Consider the following 21,002-nt stretch of genomic DNA (forward strand, 5'->3'; position numbering starts at 1 on the left):
AAAATACGTAAGTCCACATTTTTATTATTGCACAAACAGTGATGTCAATGTTTCGTTCCCCTATCACTTGCTTTTCCCCCCGTAAAGAGAATATCATTTAATAACAAATACTTGTTTTTAACTTCAATTTCTTCTGTGGAACAAGATACATTTCAATTGAGATCAGCTAAAATGTCTCGTTCGACTTCAAGACCTATATTGTGTTGATTATCTCTACTATTTAGAAAATTCTGTATGTGTATTTAGTTATATATAAAATGGGTTAAGAAATTCCAATGAAAGAAAGATGTATATTTAAATAAGGGAATAATCACCAACAATGTGTATTTTGTAACATTATTTTATTATTCCGTGTATGTGTTTTTAATTGGGAATTATGTTTAGATCGTTGTTATAATGTTTTTAGATCATTGACATCGTTTCTAACGCGTTTCAGCCGTTCTGTCAAGCGTCCTCTCCAGAACTACGAAAATGCTATTTTTACATCTCCAACACATTTGAAAATAACTTTTGAAGAGGACGCTTCTCAGAACGTCTGAAATGCGTTAAAAACGATTTCAATGATTTAAAAACATTATTACAATGATCTAAACATAATTCTCAATGAAAAACCAATACGCGGAATAATAAAATGTTAAAAAATACACATTGTTAGTGACTACCCTCTTATATATATATATATATATATATATATATATATATATATATATATATATATATATATAAACTTTCGAACAATTTCACTGAATCGAAAAATTATTTTTTTTCTCTCTGAATGGTGTGGGTTCCTACATTATCCTTATCTTTATATAGCGTCTAACGAACAACGACGAGTCACACAAAAGCCTGAAATAAAGGTATTTGGGCCCTGTCGTGACTGTCGAAAAAGTTACCTGCCCATGTCAATTTAGCACTGTCTGTACACAGTCATGGTAATATATTTCGGCATAGGGACTGGACTTGTGGCGCAATGAATAACGGGTCATACTACGGATCATAAGATTCGAGGTTCCAATCCTGGCAAGTAGGTAATAATTTTACCCATCATTTTATTAAACGTTTACTCATTATATTTACCGTTTTTGTGGATGCTTTTTTTTTTCAGTGATTCTGTTTTGTGCATATGGGAAGTTCACATACTCCTAGTTAACAGAGTAGGTGTTGGCGGTAAGACGATGTTGGGTGTACTTTATTTGGGGTTTGACTCGGCATTGTGTGTGCCGACGAGGCGCTGCCGCTAGTTTAGAATAAAACTTTTCGTGGAAAATTGTAAATTATTTTTAACCCCGGAAAAATACATTCAGCCTATTTTTCTATCTTAAATAATATAAATAAGGAACCGTGGAGGATTTAAAATCTACAATGTTTAGCCTTAAAATAGAACGATTTTCCACCAATATAAAAGCGGAGAAATATTAAATAAAGTGCCACTAGAACAACAAAAGAAAACTAATCACGGGAAGTTTAATAGAATTCTTAGCCAATGCAGTCTGGAATTATATTAACTATTTGCATTGTGTATGGGATCCAGATTTTAGAGCCTTATAACATTGAGTGAACTGAATTGCAGACATTAAAACGGACTGCTTATTGCTTGGGAACTGGGCGCGATAGAACACAACGAGATACATTTTAACTGAAATATCTTGTGACTTATCTTTTTTCTTAAGCCGTAAAACTCTTGATCCCAGAACGTCGTTATTACTAGAAGGTAACAAGGACTGGATTTAACAAACAACATACAATTGAATATACAATTAAAATTAGATAATGATTATTAAAGATTTGCATCAAAAGTCAACACACACTGTAATGATTTTAAACTAGTTGAAATGAGTGCTGTCGATTTCGAAGGTCTGGTATTTGTACAAGAATTGTGGAAAAAAAAAACAGAGATTGAAACCAGACTAAATTAGAAGATGAGTCAAACATTACACTCCAAAAGTTATATAATTGGCTCTTAGTGATTGGATTAAGAAAATTGAATCACCATTGAAGAAGCAGATGTCTCGTACGTAAGAACTTATATAAAACTAAACTATTCTCTAGACAAAATAAAGATAGAACATTTTTCACTCGAACACTATGAAAGATAATTCACTAAAAATTAACATAATTCACAACCGATGCGGCGACCCACATTAGGGGAATGTTGCTCATTCTGCACAGCAATTGTCTTATTTGTGACAGAACAAAACAAAAAAGCTAAAGACCACATGAAAATCGAACAAGATACGCTAGAACAAACAACAAATGAGTAAAACATAATTAGATAGGTGTTGGTGAAATATTATATAATAACTGTTGGTTGATTTAGAACAAAACTTATTAATGAAGTTGCATACATGAACAAGATGAAATAATTGTAAAGTATTACAAACCAAAGGGAAAGTAATTGTGTTGAGAATAACTATTGAGAGTGAATTAATCACTTATATTACATTTATTGGTACGAAAAATAAATTACAGGTGTCTGTAAGAAATACAGATAATTATTTGGGGGAAGATTAGGTGCAACAATAATTGGATGCAAGCCTATAATGCTATTATTAAAAAAGTTTTAACTCGAACGGCCGTAAAAGAAAATAGATTAAATAAAAAAAGAGTTTCTGTATGTTTTCTTAGATATTATGAGGAAATGCACAAAAATATCGGCATGATTCAAGTTAAAATATAATATGCAACCATTATTAAAGAAAAGTTACCGTCTGTTTCGTTCGAGAAAATAAACGAGCAGCTTGAAAACTTTCAAAAATCGGCATACAATCCAAATCAATGGGCAGCTCAAACATAAAAAACAGACATCCGGGAATCTACTGAGTTATTCACTGGTTCGAACTCAGTACTTAAATCCAATCGTTTCATACTTCTAAGCTCGTATGTTTTCACAAAGTTTAACGGAGGAATGCTATTTTGTAAGATAGATCTGAGTGACGCATGCCGCCAAATTGCAGTCAAGAAAAATAGCTCGAAGTCGCTTTCTAAATATGCCCAAAATGAGTCATTCACAGTCGAAATATTTCGCAATATACCCAGTAGTGTGATTCAAATTTGTTAAGAACATATTCTAAGAAAACAGATCGTGCATATATATATATATATATATATATATATATATATATATATATATATATATATATATATATATATATAAACTTTTGTGTTGATAATGAATAGGGGTTTACGCAATTTTAACATGCGGTTTGCCGAACTCATAATATTTTAAGCACCTGTTCATGTGAACCGGTGCGGACCGGTATAATCCCATCACTGAATATACCTCTGTGGGGAAAATATTCCCTGTGTGTGGCAATATTACCTGAATTGGGCAAATGATGAGACGCTTCTGTATTTACCAACCCACGATTTCCACGTTTTTTTTTCGGACTTTCTCCGGCAGCTTATTTCGGGGAAAAAAACGAAAAATGTTTGGTCGAGCGTTCCTCATAGTTTTACAGACATGCTGCTTGTTTTAACTAATAGGATTCAATGAAAACTGTAAATGGGAAGAAATAAAAAAAGTAATTTCATTTGAAAGTGTTTGGGATAGGGATTAGAATTGGGATTAATGCATGATTGTAATTTTCTGTATCGTATTTTAATGTTTTTCAAGTTTATCATAAAAAAAATTCCATCGCGGTTAAACGTGTCGTGATCGGCCACTTCCATTTATTTCCGTCAGCGACCGAGCGCACTTCGAGCTTCGCGAAAACCTTGAGTCAGTATAGACGCAAGTGTCTATTATGAACCAAAAAAATTGAAAGATAAGTGAAGGTTTGTTTTTGTGTGGAACTTTTCCGTAGATAACAAAGCTTTCCAGTGAGCTTTCCAGTGAGCATCTATTCGAATAACCATGTAATCAATAACACAGACATTTGTTTTCGTTAAGTCTATCGAAAATGTTTTGTCGACTGATTTTGAACAAAAAATAGAAAAGCTAAACTGGAAACTTATGAAAAAAAACCTAAGCTGGTAAGAAAAATGTATCTATGCTGGAATTGATGATCATTCATGACTGAAGTTTATTTGGTTTTGTGTAAGCCAAAAAGAAAATTCGATAAGAGATACAATCTACCAGTTTTAAACCAAAATAAGTAAACATGTATTTTTCTTCGTCTTTCAAAGTAACGAATAGCATACGCCTACATACTTATTTGTTACATAAATATATTTTAAGATATAAGGATACCATATAAAAGTTCCCAGCGAACTGACGGATATATGGAGCAAAGAGGGTGGTGTAAAAGTAAACAAGATAGAATATATATAATTGCTACAAAATTAAAAACAAGTAAGATCATCATCATCAAACGTCTCAATATTCCGATATGCAATCTGAAAAAAAAATGATGTATATATGCATGTATATGTATATACATATGTGTATATGTATGTATATATGTGCATATGTATATGTGTGTATATATAAGATATAATATATGTATATAAAATATAATATATGTATATAAAATACATTATATATATATATATGCACACATATATATATATATATATATATATATATATATATATATATATATATATATATATATATATGGTGATCAAATCTTGTGTGGGCGTGTGTTAAAAGCACACAGATGTCTTAGCGTCATAATGTGATTCTCCAAGACAAATCAACCCCACTTGAACGTCGTGACCACTGCCACGCAGACGGGGCTCTGATGCACGCCGAGTGTACTGCACCGTAGAACTTGACGTCCACTGCCTTGTGGGCCAAGGTTCTTTTAACCAAAGGCTTAGTCAGGTAACCCTAACAGAAACCTCCAGAGGAACTTAGGCTCTGTAAACTGCGACATATATGACACAACCTGCCATGTAGAATACCAGCCCAGCAACCTAAGTCCCATTCAAGGATCAAATGGCATGTGGTTGGAGGTGAAGTTGGAAAATATAGTTATAAACGTAAATGTCAATAAGGGAACTGGAACTTCAAGAGCCTGGCCCAGAAGGTGTCTAAGGGCTCCAAAGCCTGGACCCGATCATCATCAGCTGCTGCGAGGAAATATAATACAATGGCCATCGACTGTTGGAATGTGCAGACGTTCCTTGATTTACAGTCAGCAATAACGCGCCCAGAGCTTACATCTGCTATTGTATCTAAGGAACTTCAACGTTAAGACACGGGCATAGTTGCGCTGTCTGAGAACAGGCTGGCTGAGCGGGACACTTTTCTGGGTTGGCTGGGGCCTACAGAATTCTCTGGAGTGATAGAGCAGATGGATGTAAGAGGGAACCAGGCGTGTTTTTTCTATAATGTCATCAATTCCTTCTAGTCTGGAAGAATTTCCGTGTGGTGTGATGACCGTATCATGACTAGAGGTTACCTCTGGTAAATGGTCGTTATACAACTTTTTTGGCGTGTCTATGCACCCACTATGGATGCAACAGAAGATGAAAAGGTTGATTTATTCCTTGCACTGTGCAGTGTAGTTAGACGCATTCCCTCTAATGTGTAATTATATTATGCAAATACTCTACATGATTTATGCTTGCATAAGATTTGCGTAAAATGTGTACAGGAAAAAAATTGATTCCATATATATTTATGTACACGTATATATTTTTATTTAATCTATCTATCTCTCTCTCTCTCTCTCTCTCTCTCTATATATATATATATATATATACATATAAAGTAAACATTTCTGTGTGTCTGCGTGTCTGTGTACATTTCCCTACGCAATAACTCTGTCAATTTTAAGTCTACAGACTCGACATTCGATATACAATGTACTGAGATTTTGAATAAATATTTCTGATCGGTTTTCGGCCAGAAAGTGGGCTGCTAAGGGGTCAAAGTTAAACAATTTGACCTTTTAAGAACTCTATCCCCCGCCTCTGGCAATTTTGAATGTAAACACATGACATTTTAGATATGGGTTCCTTGGGCAATAATCTAACTTAAAAACTTGATTTTAGCTCAAAATAATAAAGGTTAAGGGGTCAAAATAGGGTAAAATTAAAACAAAATTGACCGCTGTTTTCTCAACATACACCTACAAACACCCGCGAAACGCAAGGCTGAAATGCTAGTCCATCTATATATATAAAAGGCAAAAATCGGTGTGTATGTATGTATGTATGTATGTATGTATGTTTGTTTGTAACGCTAAAACTTTTGAAAGACGGAACCAGAGTTGACAAATTTGGTATCATATTGCACCTTGATCACCCGGATGACAAATATCGAAATTTCACGTCAAACGGACCAGTAGAAAGGGGTCAACTGATCGTTTTTCTCCTAGGGGGGCCCCCCAAAAAACCTGTCATTTTAACGTTATTCAATACGTGTCACGTGACGTGACGTCAGCTCAAACTTTTGACAGACACAACCAAAGTTGACAAATTATGTATCATATTGAACCTTGATCACCCGCATGACAAATATCGAAATTCCACACCAAACGGACCATTAAAAGGGGGTGAACTGATCATTTCTCTCCTAGGGGGGCCCCCAAAAAAACCTGTCATTTTAATGTTAATATTACATAATCCAAAAACGCTTAGTCATGTCACGTGACGTGACGTCAACATCCAGTAATGGCGAACAAATGTAAACAAACACTTTGTTTTACCGATACTTTTGTAATTTCTCTTCTGCTTTGTTCTAGAGATTATTAAACTCCATGACAATGTCTCCAACGTATTTAACTGGTTAAAAATAGTATTTATACAAGAGTTTTAACGAAAAATATCAGGAAAAAATGTACAGGAATAAAAAAAAATTCAGCTTTCAAAATATTCGTCGATAAAAAAACCGATCTTTATATTTACGCTAGCCATTTTGTATATTACCACGTGACCTGCTATCTCTTAAACTGGAGGGGGGGGGATCCACTTGAATCCAACAAAACCAGTAATTTTTTTTTTCTATTATATATACAGCATTTTCTATAAAATTAAGTGTAGACTTTATAATTAAAACAAAAAATGTTATTCATACTAAAAAAAAAAAACGCTTAGTCATGTCACGTGACGTGACGTCAACATCCACTAATGGCGAACAATTGTACCTATTTACTATGCCTCCCCACGGGACAGAGTTAGACACCAGGGTCGTTTTTTAACGTGGAGAAAAGGTACAAAAATAAAAATTGTCTCAGTCGTGGAGGATTTCTCCTCCACCGAAAGAGAACAAGAAATAGAAGTGCAGCATCTGAAGAACAGATACTACACTTTGATCTTGACCAAAAGGCCAAGAATGCGAACAATTGTAAATAACAACTTTTTTCACAAAACCAACACCGTCTTTCTTTTTTTTCTCTCTCTTTCTCTCTCTCACCCACTTACTCTTCCCTCTCTCTCACCCTCTTTCTCTTGACGTCACACCACTGTTAAACTGTGGGGGGGGGGAACACATTCCCAGGCATTATCTCCTATAGATGCACATTTTATTAGAAATTCAGCTTTCAAAATATTAGACGATAATAAAAATATAAAACCAACACCCTCTTTCTCTTTTCTCTCTCTCTCACCAACTTACTCTTCTCTCTCTCTCACCCTCTTTCTCTTGACCTCCTACTACTGTTAAACTGTGTGTGTGTGGGGGGGGAAGAGGCAGCTTGAAAACCAACAAAAACAGTGCACAGTTTCCCAAGCATTTGGGGTGGGAAGGGGGGAAGAAGCCGAGCGCACAGTTTCGTGTGAGAGAGAGAGAACAATTCTCAACCTATATACTCAACAAATTTTTTATCTACAGATTTGAAATTTTGTATATAGGGTATTCAGACATATGGAAATATATCTAGCATAATCTATCTATTATATCTATAAAAGTGAAAATGTGTGTGTGTGTGAGGTAGCCAGAGAGAGAGAGAGAGAGAGAGAGAGAGAGAGAGAGAGAGAGAGACAACAATTCTCAACCTATATATTCAATACATTTTTTATCTACAGATTTGAAAATTTGTATATAGGGTATTCAGACATATGGAAATATATCTAGCATAATCTATCTATTATATCTATAAAAGTGAAAATGTGTGTGTGTGTGTGTGTGTGTGCGTAAGAGAGAAAGAGAACAATTCTCAACCTATATACTCAACGTATTTTTATCTACGGATTTTAAACTTTGTATATAGGGTATTCAGACATATAGAAATATATCTAGCATAATCTATACATTATATCTATAAAAGTGAGAATGTGAGTGTGTGAGAGAGAGAGAACAATTCTCAACCTATATATTCAACAAATTTTTTACCTACAGATTTGAAAATTTGTATATTGGGTATTCAGACATATGGAAATATATCTAGCATAATCGATCTATTATATCTATAAAAGTCAGAATGTTTGCGTGTGGTTGTGTGTGTAAGGTTGCGAGAGAGAGAGAGAGAGAACAATTCTCAACCTATCTATTCAATAAATTTGTTATCTACAGATTTGACCATTTGTATATAGGGTATTCAGACATATGGAAATATATCCAGCATAATCTATCTATTATATCCATAAAAGTGAGAATGTGTGCGTGAGAGAGAGAGAGAGAGAGAGAGAGAGTAAGTACAATTCTCACCCTATATATTCAACATATTTTTTATCTACCGATTAGAAAATTTGTATATAGGGTATTCAGACATATGGAAATATATCTAGCATAATCTATCTATTATATCTAGAAAAGTGAGAATGTGTGTGAAAGAGAGAGAGAGAAGAGAGAGAGAGAGAACAATTCTCAACCTATATATTCAACTAATTTTTATGTACAGATCTGAAAATTTGTATACAGGGTATTCAGACATATGGAAATATATCTAGCATAATCTATTATATCTATAAAAGGTAGAATGTGTGTGTGTGTGTGTGAGTGAGTGAGTGAGTGAGTGAGTGAGAGAGAGAGAGAGAGAGAACAATTCTCAACCTATATATTCAACAAATTCTATCTTTACAGATTTGAAAATTTGTATATAGGGTATTCAGACATTTGGAAATATATCTAGCATAATCTATTATATCTATAAAAGTGAGAATGTGTGTGTGAGAGAGAGAGAAAGAACAATTCTCAACCTATATACTCAACAAATTTTTTATCTACAGATTTAAAAATTTGTATATAGGGTATTCAGACATATAGAAATATATCTAGCATAACCTATCTATTATATCTATAAAATGACCATGTGTGTGTGTGTGAGAGAGAGAGAGAGAGTCAGAGAGAGAGAGAGAACAATTTTCAGCTTGTGTGTGTGTGAGAAAGAGAGAGAGAGAAAGAGAGGAAGGAAAATTCTCACCCTATATATTCAACAAATTTTTTATCTACATATTAGAAAATTTGGATATAGGGTATTCAGACGTATGGAAATATATCTAGCATAATCTATCTATTATATCTATAAAAGTGAGAATGTGTGTGTGAGAGAGAGAGAGAAATAGAGAGAGAGAGAACAATTCTCAACCTATATATTCAACTAATTTTTTATCTACAGATTTGAAAATGTGTATATTGGGTATTCAGACATATGTAAATATATCTGGCATAATCTATGTATTATATCTATAAAAGTGTGAATGTGAGTGATGGAAAGAGCAAAAAATTCTCAACCTATATAACCTATAAAAGTGAGAATATGTGTGAGAGAGAGAGAGAACAATTCTCAACCTATATATTCCACACATTTTTGGGCACAGATTTGGAAATTTGTATATAGGGTAGGCAGACATATAGAAATATATCTAGCATAATCTATCTATTATATCTATAAAAGTGAGAACTTGTGTGTGTGTGTGTGTGTGTGTGAGAGAGAGAGAGAACAATTCTTAACCTACATACTCAACAAATTTTTTACCTACAATTTAGAAAATTTGTATATAGGGTATTCAGACATATGGAAATATATCTAGCATAATCTATCTATTATAACTACAAAAGTTAGAATGTGTGTGTGAGAGAGAGAGAGAGAACAATTCTAAACCTATATATTCAACAAATTTTTTATCTACAGATTTGAAACTTTGTATATAGGGTATTCAGACATATGGAAATATATCTAGCATAATCTATCTATTTTATCTATAAAAGTGAGAATGCGTGTGTGTGAGATAGCGAGAGAGAGAGAGAGAGAGAAAAAGAGAGAGATAAAAATTCTCAACCTATACATTCAACAAATTTTTTATCCACAGATTTGAACATTTGTATATAGAGTGTTCAGACATATAGAAATATATCTAGCATAATCTATCTATTATATGTATAAAAGTGAGAATGTGTGTGTGTGTGAGAGAGAGGACAATTGTCAACCTATGTATACAACAAATTTTTTATCTACAGATTTCAAAATTTGTATATTGGGCATTCAGACATATTTCAATATATCTGGCATAATCTGTCTATTATATCTATAAAAGTGAGAATGTGTGTGATAGAGAGAGAGAGAACAATTCTCAACCTATATACTCAACAAATTTTTTATCTACAGATTTGAAATTTTGTATATAGGGTATTCAGACATATGGAAATATATCTAGCATAATCTATCTATTATATCTATAAAAGTGAAAATGTGTGTGTGTGTGAGGTAGCCAGAGAGAGAGAGAGAGAGAGAGAGAGAGAGAGAGAGAGAGAGAGAGACAACAATTCTCAACCTATATATTCAATACATTTTTTATCTACAGATTTGAAAATTTGTATATAGGGTATTCAGACATATGGAAATATATCTAGCATAATCTATCTATTATATCTATAAAAGTGAAAATGTGTGTGTGTGTGTGTGTGTGCGTAAGAGAGAAAGAGAACAATTCTCAACCTATATACTCAACGTATTTTTATCTACGGATTTTAAACTTTGTATATAGGGTATTCAGACATATAGAAATATATCTAGCATAATCTATACATTATATCTATAAAAGTGAGAATGTGAGTGTGTGAGAGAGAGAGAACAATTCTCAACCTATATATTCAACAAATTTTTTACCTACAGATTTGAAAATTTGTATATTGGGTATTCAGACATATGGAAATATATCTAGCATAATCGATCTATTATATCTATAAAAGTCAGAATGTTTGCGTGTGGTTGTGTGTGTAAGGTTGCGAGAGAGAGAGAGAGAGAACAATTCTCAACCTATCTATTCAATAAATTTGTTATCTACAGATTTGACCATTTGTATATAGGGTATTCAGACATATGGAAATATATCCAGCATAATCTATCTATTATATCCATAAAAGTGAGAATGTGTGCGTGAGAGAGAGAGAGAGAGAGAGAGTAAGTACAATTCTCACCCTATATATTCAACATATTTTTTATCTACCGATTAGAAAATTTGTATATAGGGTATTCAGACATATGGAAATATATCTAGCATAATCTATCTATTATATCTAGAAAAGTGAGAATGTGTGTGAAAGAGAGAGAGAGAAGAGAGAGAGAGAGAACAATTCTCAACCTATATATTCAACTAATTTTTATGTACAGATCTGAAAATTTGTATACAGGGTATTCAGACATATGGAAATATATCTAGCATAATCTATTATATCTATAAAAGGTAGAATGTGTGTGTGTGTGTGTGAGTGAGTGAGTGAGTGAGTGAGTGAGAGAGAGAGAGAGAGAACAATTCTCAACCTATATATTCAACAAATTCTATCTTTACAGATTTGAAAATTTGTATATAGGGTATTCAGACATTTGGAAATATATCTAGCATAATCTATTATATCTATAAAAGTGAGAATGTGTGTGTGAGAGAGAGAGAAAGAACAATTCTCAACCTATATACTCAACAAATTTTTTATCTACAGATTTAAAAATTTGTATATAGGGTATTCAGACATATAGAAATATATCTAGCATAACCTATCTATTATATCTATAAAATGACCATGTGTGTGTGTGTGAGAGAGAGAGAGAGTCAGAGAGAGAGAGAGAACAATTTTCAGCTTGTGTGTGTGTGAGAAAGAGAGAGAGAGAAAGAGAGGAAGGAAAATTCTCACCCTATATATTCAACAAATTTTTTATCTACATATTAGAAAATTTGGATATAGGGTATTCAGACGTATGGAAATATATCTAGCATAATCTATCTATTATATCTATAAAAGTGAGAATGTGTGTGTGAGAGAGAGAGAAAGAGAGAGAGAGAGAACAATTCTCAACCTATATATTCAACTAATTTTTTATCTACAGATTTGAAAATGTGTATATTGGGTATTCAGACATATGTAAATATATCTGGCATAATCTATGTATTATATCTATAAAAGTGTGAATGTGAGTGATGGAAAGAGCAAAAAATTCTCAACCTATATAACCTATAAAAGTGAGAATATGTGTGAGAGAGAGAGAGAGAGAGAACAATTCTCAACCTATATATTCCACACATTTTTGGGCACAGATTTGGAAATTTGTATATAGGGTAGGCAGACATATAGAAATATATCTAGCATAATCTATCTATTATATCTATAAAAGTGAGAACTTGTGTGTGTGTGTGTGTGTGAGAGAGAGAGAGAACAATTCTTAACCTACATACTCAACAAATTTTTTACCTACAGTTTAGAAAATTTGTATATAGGGTATTCAGACATATGGAAATATATCTAGCATAATCTATCTATTATAACTACAAAAGTTAGAATGTGTGTGTGAGAGACAGAGAGAGAACAATTCTAAACCTATATATTCAACAAATTTTTTATCTACAGATTTGAAACTTTGTATATAGGGTATTCAGACATATGGAAATATATCTAGCATAATCTATCTATTTTATCTATAAAAGTGAGAATGCGTGTGTGTGAGATAGCGAGAGAGAGAGAGAGAGAGAAAAAGAGAGAGATAAAAATTCTCAACCTATACATTCAACAAATTTTTTATCCACAGATTTGAACATTTGTATATAGGGTGTTCAGACATATAGAAATATATCTAGCATAATCTATCTATTATATGTATAAAAGTGAGAATGTGTGTGTGTGTGAGAGAGAGGACAATTGTCAACCTATGTATACAACAAATTTTTTATCTACAGATTTCAAAATTTGTATATTGGGCATTCAGACATATTTCAATATATCTGGCATAATCTGTCTATTATATCTATAAAAGTGAGAATGTGTGTGATAGAGAGAGAGAGAACAATTCTCAACCTATATACTCAACAAATTTTTTATCTACAGATTTGAAAATTTGTATATAGGGTATTCAGACATATGGAAATATATCTAGCATAATCTATTATATCTATAAAAGTGAGAATGTGTGTGTGTGTGTAAGAGAGAGAGAGAGAGAACAATTCTCAACCCATATACTCAACAAATTCTTTATCTACAGATTTTAAAATGTGTATATAGAGTATTCATACAAATAGAAATATATCTAGGATAATCTTTCTATTATATCTATAAAAGTGAGAATGTGTGTGTGTGTGAGCGAGAGAGAGAGAGAGAGAGAGAGAGAGAGAACAGTTCTCAACCTACACATTCAACAAATTTTTATATATAGGGTATTCAGAAATATCGAAATATATCTAGCATAATCTATTATATCTTTAAAAGTTAGAGTGTGTGTGTGTGAGAGATAGAGAGAACAATTCTCAACCTATGCACTCTACAAATTTTTTATCTACAAATTAGAAAATTTGTATATAGGGTATTCACACATATGGAAATATATCTAGCATAATCTATCTATTATATCTATAAAAGTTAGAATGTGTGTGTGAGGTAGCCAGAGAGAGAGAGAGAGAGAGTAAGAACAATTTTCAACCTATATATTCAACAAATATTTGATCTACAGATTAGAAAATTTGTATATAGGGTATTCAGACATATGGAAATATATCTAGCATAATCTATCTATTATATCTCTAAAATTGAGAATGTGTGTGTGAGAGAGAGAGAGAGAACAATTTTCAACCTATATACTAAACAAATTTTTTTATCTACAGATTTGAAAATTTGTATATAGGGTATTCAGACATATGGAAATATATCTAGAGTAATCTATCTATTATATCTATAAAAGTGAGAATGCGTGTGTGTGTGAGAGAGAGCGACACAGAACAATTCTCAACCTATATATTCAACAAATTTTTTATGTACAGATCTGAAATATCACATTTGTATAGAAGTAGAAATCTTGATACCTACTCTGATACCTAATAAAAGAAAGGACACTCTTTAGGGCGGATTTTGATTATAACAAGTCACTAATTAGAAATTATAATAAACATTCTAATAATTTAAGAATTTTACCAAAATAAAATTGCATGGTAATCACCCAATTTCTGCCACAAAATTTTGATTGGCAGAACTCATAAACATAAAATATATATTTTCTAATTTCATCTTTTTTTTTTCTTTTTACATAATCTGGTTTGATGTTTTCCCAAATATTCAAATCACTATATTTTGCTGCTTAATATCAAATACAGCAACTGAGTTATTTTTATGCATCAAACAATTACATTTTCTCATTCATCCAAACTAATCACTGAACATCAATTTCATATTTTCTTCACTAAAATATTACTGTGCTTGATGTCATCAAGTGGAGCGGATCATTTTTTTTTCATTTGTTCACACATTTTTCCAATTTATATATATTTTAAAGATTCTTAGCCTATGTCATTGCATACCAATCTGTTTATTAAAAGTTAAGGTTCACTGTAAACACATATGTTACACCAAAATAAAAACGCTTCAGATAATGTCTTGATATTCAATTCAGTTTCTCACATGACATCTTATGAAGTTAGTAGAAATGTTACAGACTTTTGAATCTCAAACACTTTCAATACTGTGCACTGATATTTTCTTTTTTGCAATATAAGCACATTCATGATTTTTTTTACAAACGTTAAAAACTTTCACATTGTGTAGCAATATACTGAAACAATTATAAAAATATTTGTTTTTATTTTGAATGATGCAGGGCATCTGAAGAGAGATTTTTCTAACAAAATGAAAGTATAATTTTTAGCAATAGGTATCTAGGAAAAGGCCACTACATATGTTATAAGTTCCAAATTTCCACAACCTGGCCAATACTGGTACATGCTAGCAAATTTAGATTTGCAATTACAAAATATGATTCTAATTTTTTCCTTTGCTCTTTATTCTAACACTACACTAAGTTTACTGTGTTATTTCGCTACAGTTGATATTGTGTAGAACAATAAGAAAATCATAGTGAACAATGCATTCAACAAAATTTCACACACATTTCTAGATACCTATATCTAATAAGTTCAAAAGAAAGGACACACTTAGGGAGGTATTTTGGTGGTCAAGTCACTAAAAAGAGATTAGCTGGTTTCCCGGCATAGCCCAGGATATAATAAAGATTGACTGAAATACATGTTCTAGCTGGTTTCTAGGCGTTGCCAGGGATGTAATATAGACACATTATGTTGTATATTACCTGTTCTCTTCTCCCTAAGGTAAAACAATTTCATATACATGCTGTAAATTACCTATGCTAGGGATAAAACATGAACAATATCAGTCCTAGGGTAGATAAAACAAATAATACATAGAGATGAAAGATTCCTCTCCCCTAAGAATCAAACATATGTTCAATATCTGCTTTTGTTTTTTCATTGTTTATACGGTCCCGAGCAACGCCGGGTAGCCCTGCTAGTCTATATATATAAAAGGCAAAAATCGGTGTGTATGTATGTATGTATGTATGTTTGTTTGTAACGCTAAAACTTTTGAAAGACGGAACCAGAGTTGACAAATTTGGTATCATATTGCACCTTGATCACCCGGATGACAAATATCGAAATTTCACGTCAAACGGACCAGTAGAAAGGGGTCAACTGATCGTTTTTCTCCTAGGGGGGCCCCCCAAAAAACCTGTCATTTTAACGTTATTCAATACGTGTCACGTGACGTGACGTCAGCTCAAACTTTTGACAGACACAACCAAAGTTGACAAATTATGTATCATATTGCACCTTGATCACCCGCATGACAAATATCAAAATTTCACGTCAAACGGACAATTACAAGGGGGTGAACTTATCATTTTTCTCCCAGGGGGGGCCCCAAAAATCCTGTCATTATAACGTTATTCATTAAGTGTCACGTGACGTGACGTCAGCTCAGTAAAATGTCGGCTGCAGCTGAGGTACGTTAAAACTGCCTTCGGAGGAGAAATTGATACTATAACACAGTTAAATATTAGTTTTCGACTCGAACCGTTATTACCAACGTAATTATCGCACTCCAAAAATAAAAAAAAAAACCAAAATTACACGCAAATTGACGTAGGGAAAATGTTTTTATTTTTGCTCGAAGTTTTTTGCCGGCGAAGATGACTTTGCTCTTTGTAATTTACATGTAAACAAAGATTAGCCATTTTGTTTATACATTCTAACTCTGTTAACTTGAAGGGGGAGGGGGGGTATCAGTATCAGGCCGCTTATGTAAACGAAAATTAGGTCGCTTGCACATTTTCCACTTTCTCTCTCTCTCTCTCGCCGTCTTTCTCTCTCTCTCTCTCTCTTTCGCCGTCTTTCTCTCTCTCTCTCTCTCTCTCTCTCTCTCGCCGTCTTTCTCTCTCTCTCTCGCCGTCTTTCTCTCTCTCTCTCACTCTCTTCTATCTCTACACCTTTCCTAACTCTCTATCACCATATTTCTCTCTCTCTCTCACTCTCTTCTCTCTCTCTCTCTTGACCTCTTTCTCTTCTCTTTCTCACTCTCACCCTCTTTATCTACTCTCTCTCTCACCCTCTTTCCCTTCTCTTATCTTCTCTCTCTCTCTCGCCCTGTTTCTCTTCTCTCTAAAGACGGCGAGAGAGAGAGAGAGAGAGAGAAGGGAAAGAGGGTGAGAGAGAGAGTAGATAAAGAGGGTGAGAGAGAGAAAGAGAAGAGAAAAAGGTCTAGAGAGAGAGAGAGAGAGAAGAGAGTGAGAGAGAGAGAGGATCAACTCGACTCACCATATTTCTCTCTCTCTCTCTCACTCTCTTCTCTCTCTCTCTCTAGACCTTTTTCTCTTCTCTTTCTCTCTCTCACCCTCTTTATCTACTCTCTCTCTCACCCTCTTTCCCTTCTCTCTCTCTCTCTCTCTCGCCGTCTTTCTCTCTCTCTCTCGCCGTCTTTCTCTCTCTCTCTCGCCGTCTTTCTCTCTCTCTCTCACTCTCTTCTATCTCTACACCTTTCCTAACTCTCTCTATCACCATATTTCTCTCTCTCTGGAAGGGGGGGGGTGGCTATCAGTATGAGGCCGCTTAAATACACGAAAATTACTTTTATACGAGTTTGTTTTCTTATGAATGGAACCGCTTTTGTAGGGGGGAGGGGGGAGGAGGCAATGTGCACAGTCTCCCAAGCATTACCTACTATAAAAAAAGATGCACATTTACCCTCTTCTCTCACCCTCTTTCTCTCTCTCTCTCTTTCTCTTCTCTCTCTCACTCTCTTTCTCTATCACCCTCTTCTCTCTCTCTCTTTCTCTTCTCTCTCTCATCCTCTTTCTCTCTCTCTCACCCTCTTCTCTCTCTCTACCTTTTTCTCTTCTCTCTCGCACCCTCTTCTCTCTCTCTCACCCGCTTCTCTCTCTCTACCTCTTTCTCTTCTCTCTCGCACCCTCTTCTCTCTCTCTCACCCGCTTCTCTCTCTCTACCTCTTTCTCTTATCTCTCTCTCTCTCTCTCAACCTCTTCTCTCTCTCTCTCTTACCCTCTTCTCTCTCTCACTCTCTGTGTACACCTTTTTCTCTTCTCTCTCTCTCTGACCCTCTTTCTCTCTCTCTCACCCTCTTTTTCTGCTCTCTCTCACCCTTCTCTCTCTCTCTCTCTCTCTCTCTCTACCTCTTTCTCTTCTCTATCACCCTCTTTCCCTGCTCTCTCTCACCTTCATCTCTCTCTCTCTACCTATTTCTCTTCTCTCTCTCTCTCCCTCTGCTCTCTCTCACCCTCTTCTTTCTCCCTCACCCTCTTCTCTCTCTCTCTCTCTACCTCTTTCTCTTATCTCTCTCTCTCACTACCCCTCTCTCTCTCTCTGTCTTACCCTCTTCTCTCTCTCTCTACCTCTTTCTCTTATCTCTCTCTCTCACTACCTCTCTCTCTCTCACCCTCTTCTCTCTCTCACCCTCTTTCTCTCTTACCCTCTTCTCTCTCTACCTCTTTCACTTCTCTCACCCTCTTTCTCTCTCACCCTCTTTCTCTGCTCTCTCTCACCCTCTTCTCTGCTCTCTCTCACCCTCTTCTCTCTCTACCTCTTTCTCTTCTCTCTCTCACCCTCTTCTCTCTCTCTTACCCTCTTTCTCTTCTCTTCTCTTTTCTCTCTCTCTCGCCGTCTTTCTTTTCTCTCTCTCTCACCCTCTTTCTCTTCTCTCTCTCTCTTTCACCCTCATTCTCAACTCACTCTTACCCTCTTCTCTCTCCCTGTCTACCTCTTTCTCTTCTCTCTCTCTCACCCCCTTTCTCTTCTCTCTCTCACACCGTCTTTCTCTTCTCTCTCTCTCTCCCCTCATTCTCTTCTGTCTCTCTCTCGCCCTCTTTATCTTCTCTCTCTCTCACCCCGTTTCTCTTCTCTCTATATTAGCACTTATCAAGGCCAATAGGCAACTCGAGGATGACAGTTCAAAAGGTCACAGTAGTCAAATTTGGGAAAGAGGATGGAACAACTTTAACGGGAGCATGAGTTATTCAGCGACACCAACCTATTTTGTAATATATATATATATATATATATATATATATATTGTAAAAACTATATATTACCACTTATCAAGGCCTATAGGCCACTCGAGGATGAGAGTTTAAAAGTGCACAGTAGTCAAATTCGGCAAAGATGATGGAACCGCTTTAAGAGGAGGATGAATTATTCAGTGACTCCAACCTATTTTGTTACATATATGTATGTATATATTTTGTAAAAAATATATATTACTACTTATCAAGGCCCATAGGACACTCGAGGATTAGAGTTGAAAAGTGCACAGCAGTCAAACTGGGAAAGATGATGGAACCGCTTTAAGAGGAGGATGAATTATTCAGTGACTCCAACCTATTTTGTTACATATATGTATGTATATATTTTGTAAAAAATATATATTACTACTTATCAAGGCCCATAGGACACTCGAGGATTAGAGTTGAAAAGTGCACAGTAGTCAAATCTGGGAAAGAGGATGGAACCGCTTTAACGGGAGGATGAGATATTCAGCGACTCCAACCTATTTTGGTATATATATATTTATATCTATATTTATTTTTAAATATATATTACCACTTATCAAGGCCCATAGGCCACACGAGGATGAGAGTTTAAAAGTGCACAGTAGTCAAATTCGGCAAAGATGATGGAACCGCTTTAAGATGAGGATGAATTATTCAGTGACTCCAACCTATTTTGTTATATATATGTATGTATATATTTTGTAAAAAATATATATTACTACTTATCAAGGCCCATAGGACACTCGAGGATTAGAGTTGAAAAGTGCACAGTAGTCAAATTCGGGAAAGAGGATGGAACCGCTTTCACGGGAGGATGAGTTATTCAGCGACTCCAACCTATTTTTTTATATATATATTTATATCTATATTTATTAAAAAATATATATTACCACTTATCAAGGACAATAGGCCACTCGAGGATGAGAGTTGAATAGTGCACTGTATAAAAAATACGGTAAAGAGGATGGAACCGCTTTAACGAGAGGATGAGTTATTCAGCGACTCCAACCTATTTTGTTATATATATATATATATATATATACTTTTATTAAAAAATATATATTACAACTTTTCAAGGACAATAGGCCACTCGAGGATGAGAGTTGAAAAGTGCATAGTAGTAAAATTCGGGAAAGAGGATGGAACCGCTTTAACGGGAGGATGAGTTATTCAGCGACTCCAACCTATTTTTTATATATATATATATATATCTATATTTATAACAAAAATATATTACCACTTATCAAGGCCCATAGGCTACTCGAGGATAAGAGTTGAAAAGTGCACAGTAATCAAATTCGGGAAAGAGGATGGAACAGTTTTAACGGGAGGATGAGTTATTCAGCGACTCCAACCTATTTTGTTATATATATATTTATATCTATATTTACTAAAAAATATATATTACCACTTATCAAGGCCCATAGGCTACTCGAGGATGAGAGTTGAAAAGTGGACAGTAGTCAAATTCGGGAAAGAGGATGGAACCTCTTTAACGGGAGGATGAGTTATTCAGCCACTCCAACCTATTTTGTTATATATATATATATATATTACCACTTATCAAGGCCCAGAGGCCACACGAGGATGAGAGTTTAAAAGTGCACAGTAGTCAAATTTGGGAAAGAGGATTTAATCGCTTTAATAGGAGGATGAATTATTCAGCGACTCACACCTGTTTTGGTATATATATATATATATATTTATAAAAAAATATGTATTACCACTTATCAAGGCCCATAGGCCACTCGAGGATGAGAGTTAAAAAGTCCACAGTAGTCAAATTTGGGAAAGAGGATGGAACCGCTTTAACAGGAGGATGAGTTATTCAGCAACTCCAACCTATTTTGTTATATATATATATATATATATATATATATATATATATATATATAGATATATTTTTCATAAAATATGTATTACCACTTATCAAGGCCCATAGTCCACTCGAGGACGAGAGTTGAAAAGTGCACAGTAGTCAAATTGGGGAAAGAGGATGGAACCGCTTTAACGGGAGGATGAGTTATTCAGCGACTCCAACCTATTTTGTTATTTTGTAAAAAATATATATGACCACTTATCAAGGCCCAGAGGCCACTCGAGGATAAGAGTTGAAAAGTGCACAGTAGTCAAATTCGGGAAATTTGTTATATATCTATTTTTTTGTTACTTAGGCATTTCCACTTATCAAGGCCCAGATACATCTCGAGGATAAGAGTTAAATGTGCACAGTAGTCAATTGGACAATAAGGCCCAGAGGCCACCCGAGGATAAGGGTTGAAAATGGCAGTAGTTAATTGGACAACATAGTAATACTTAGTAATGGAAAGTCGGGAAATTTGTTAT

General features: G+C 34.3%; 1 long non-coding RNA gene and 1 pseudogene across 1 annotated transcript in view; one reads left to right on the plus strand and one right to left on the minus strand.

Annotated features, from left to right (window-relative positions):
- Nucleotides 1–21,002, plus strand: part of LOC145263420 (uncharacterized) — an 800,154-nt gene that overhangs the window by 199,619 nt on the left and 579,533 nt on the right. The gene's annotated exons all lie outside the window — the stretch shown is intronic.
- LOC145265038 (U2 spliceosomal RNA) lies at nucleotides 7,096–7,229 on the minus strand (annotated as a pseudogene).

This window comes from Euprymna scolopes, chromosome 3 (genome assembly GCF_053919585.1).
Source record: "Euprymna scolopes isolate OS-2025 chromosome 3, ASM5391958v1, whole genome shotgun sequence".
In the NCBI taxonomy this organism is placed as follows: Eukaryota; Metazoa; Mollusca; class Cephalopoda; order Sepiida; family Sepiolidae; genus Euprymna; species Euprymna scolopes.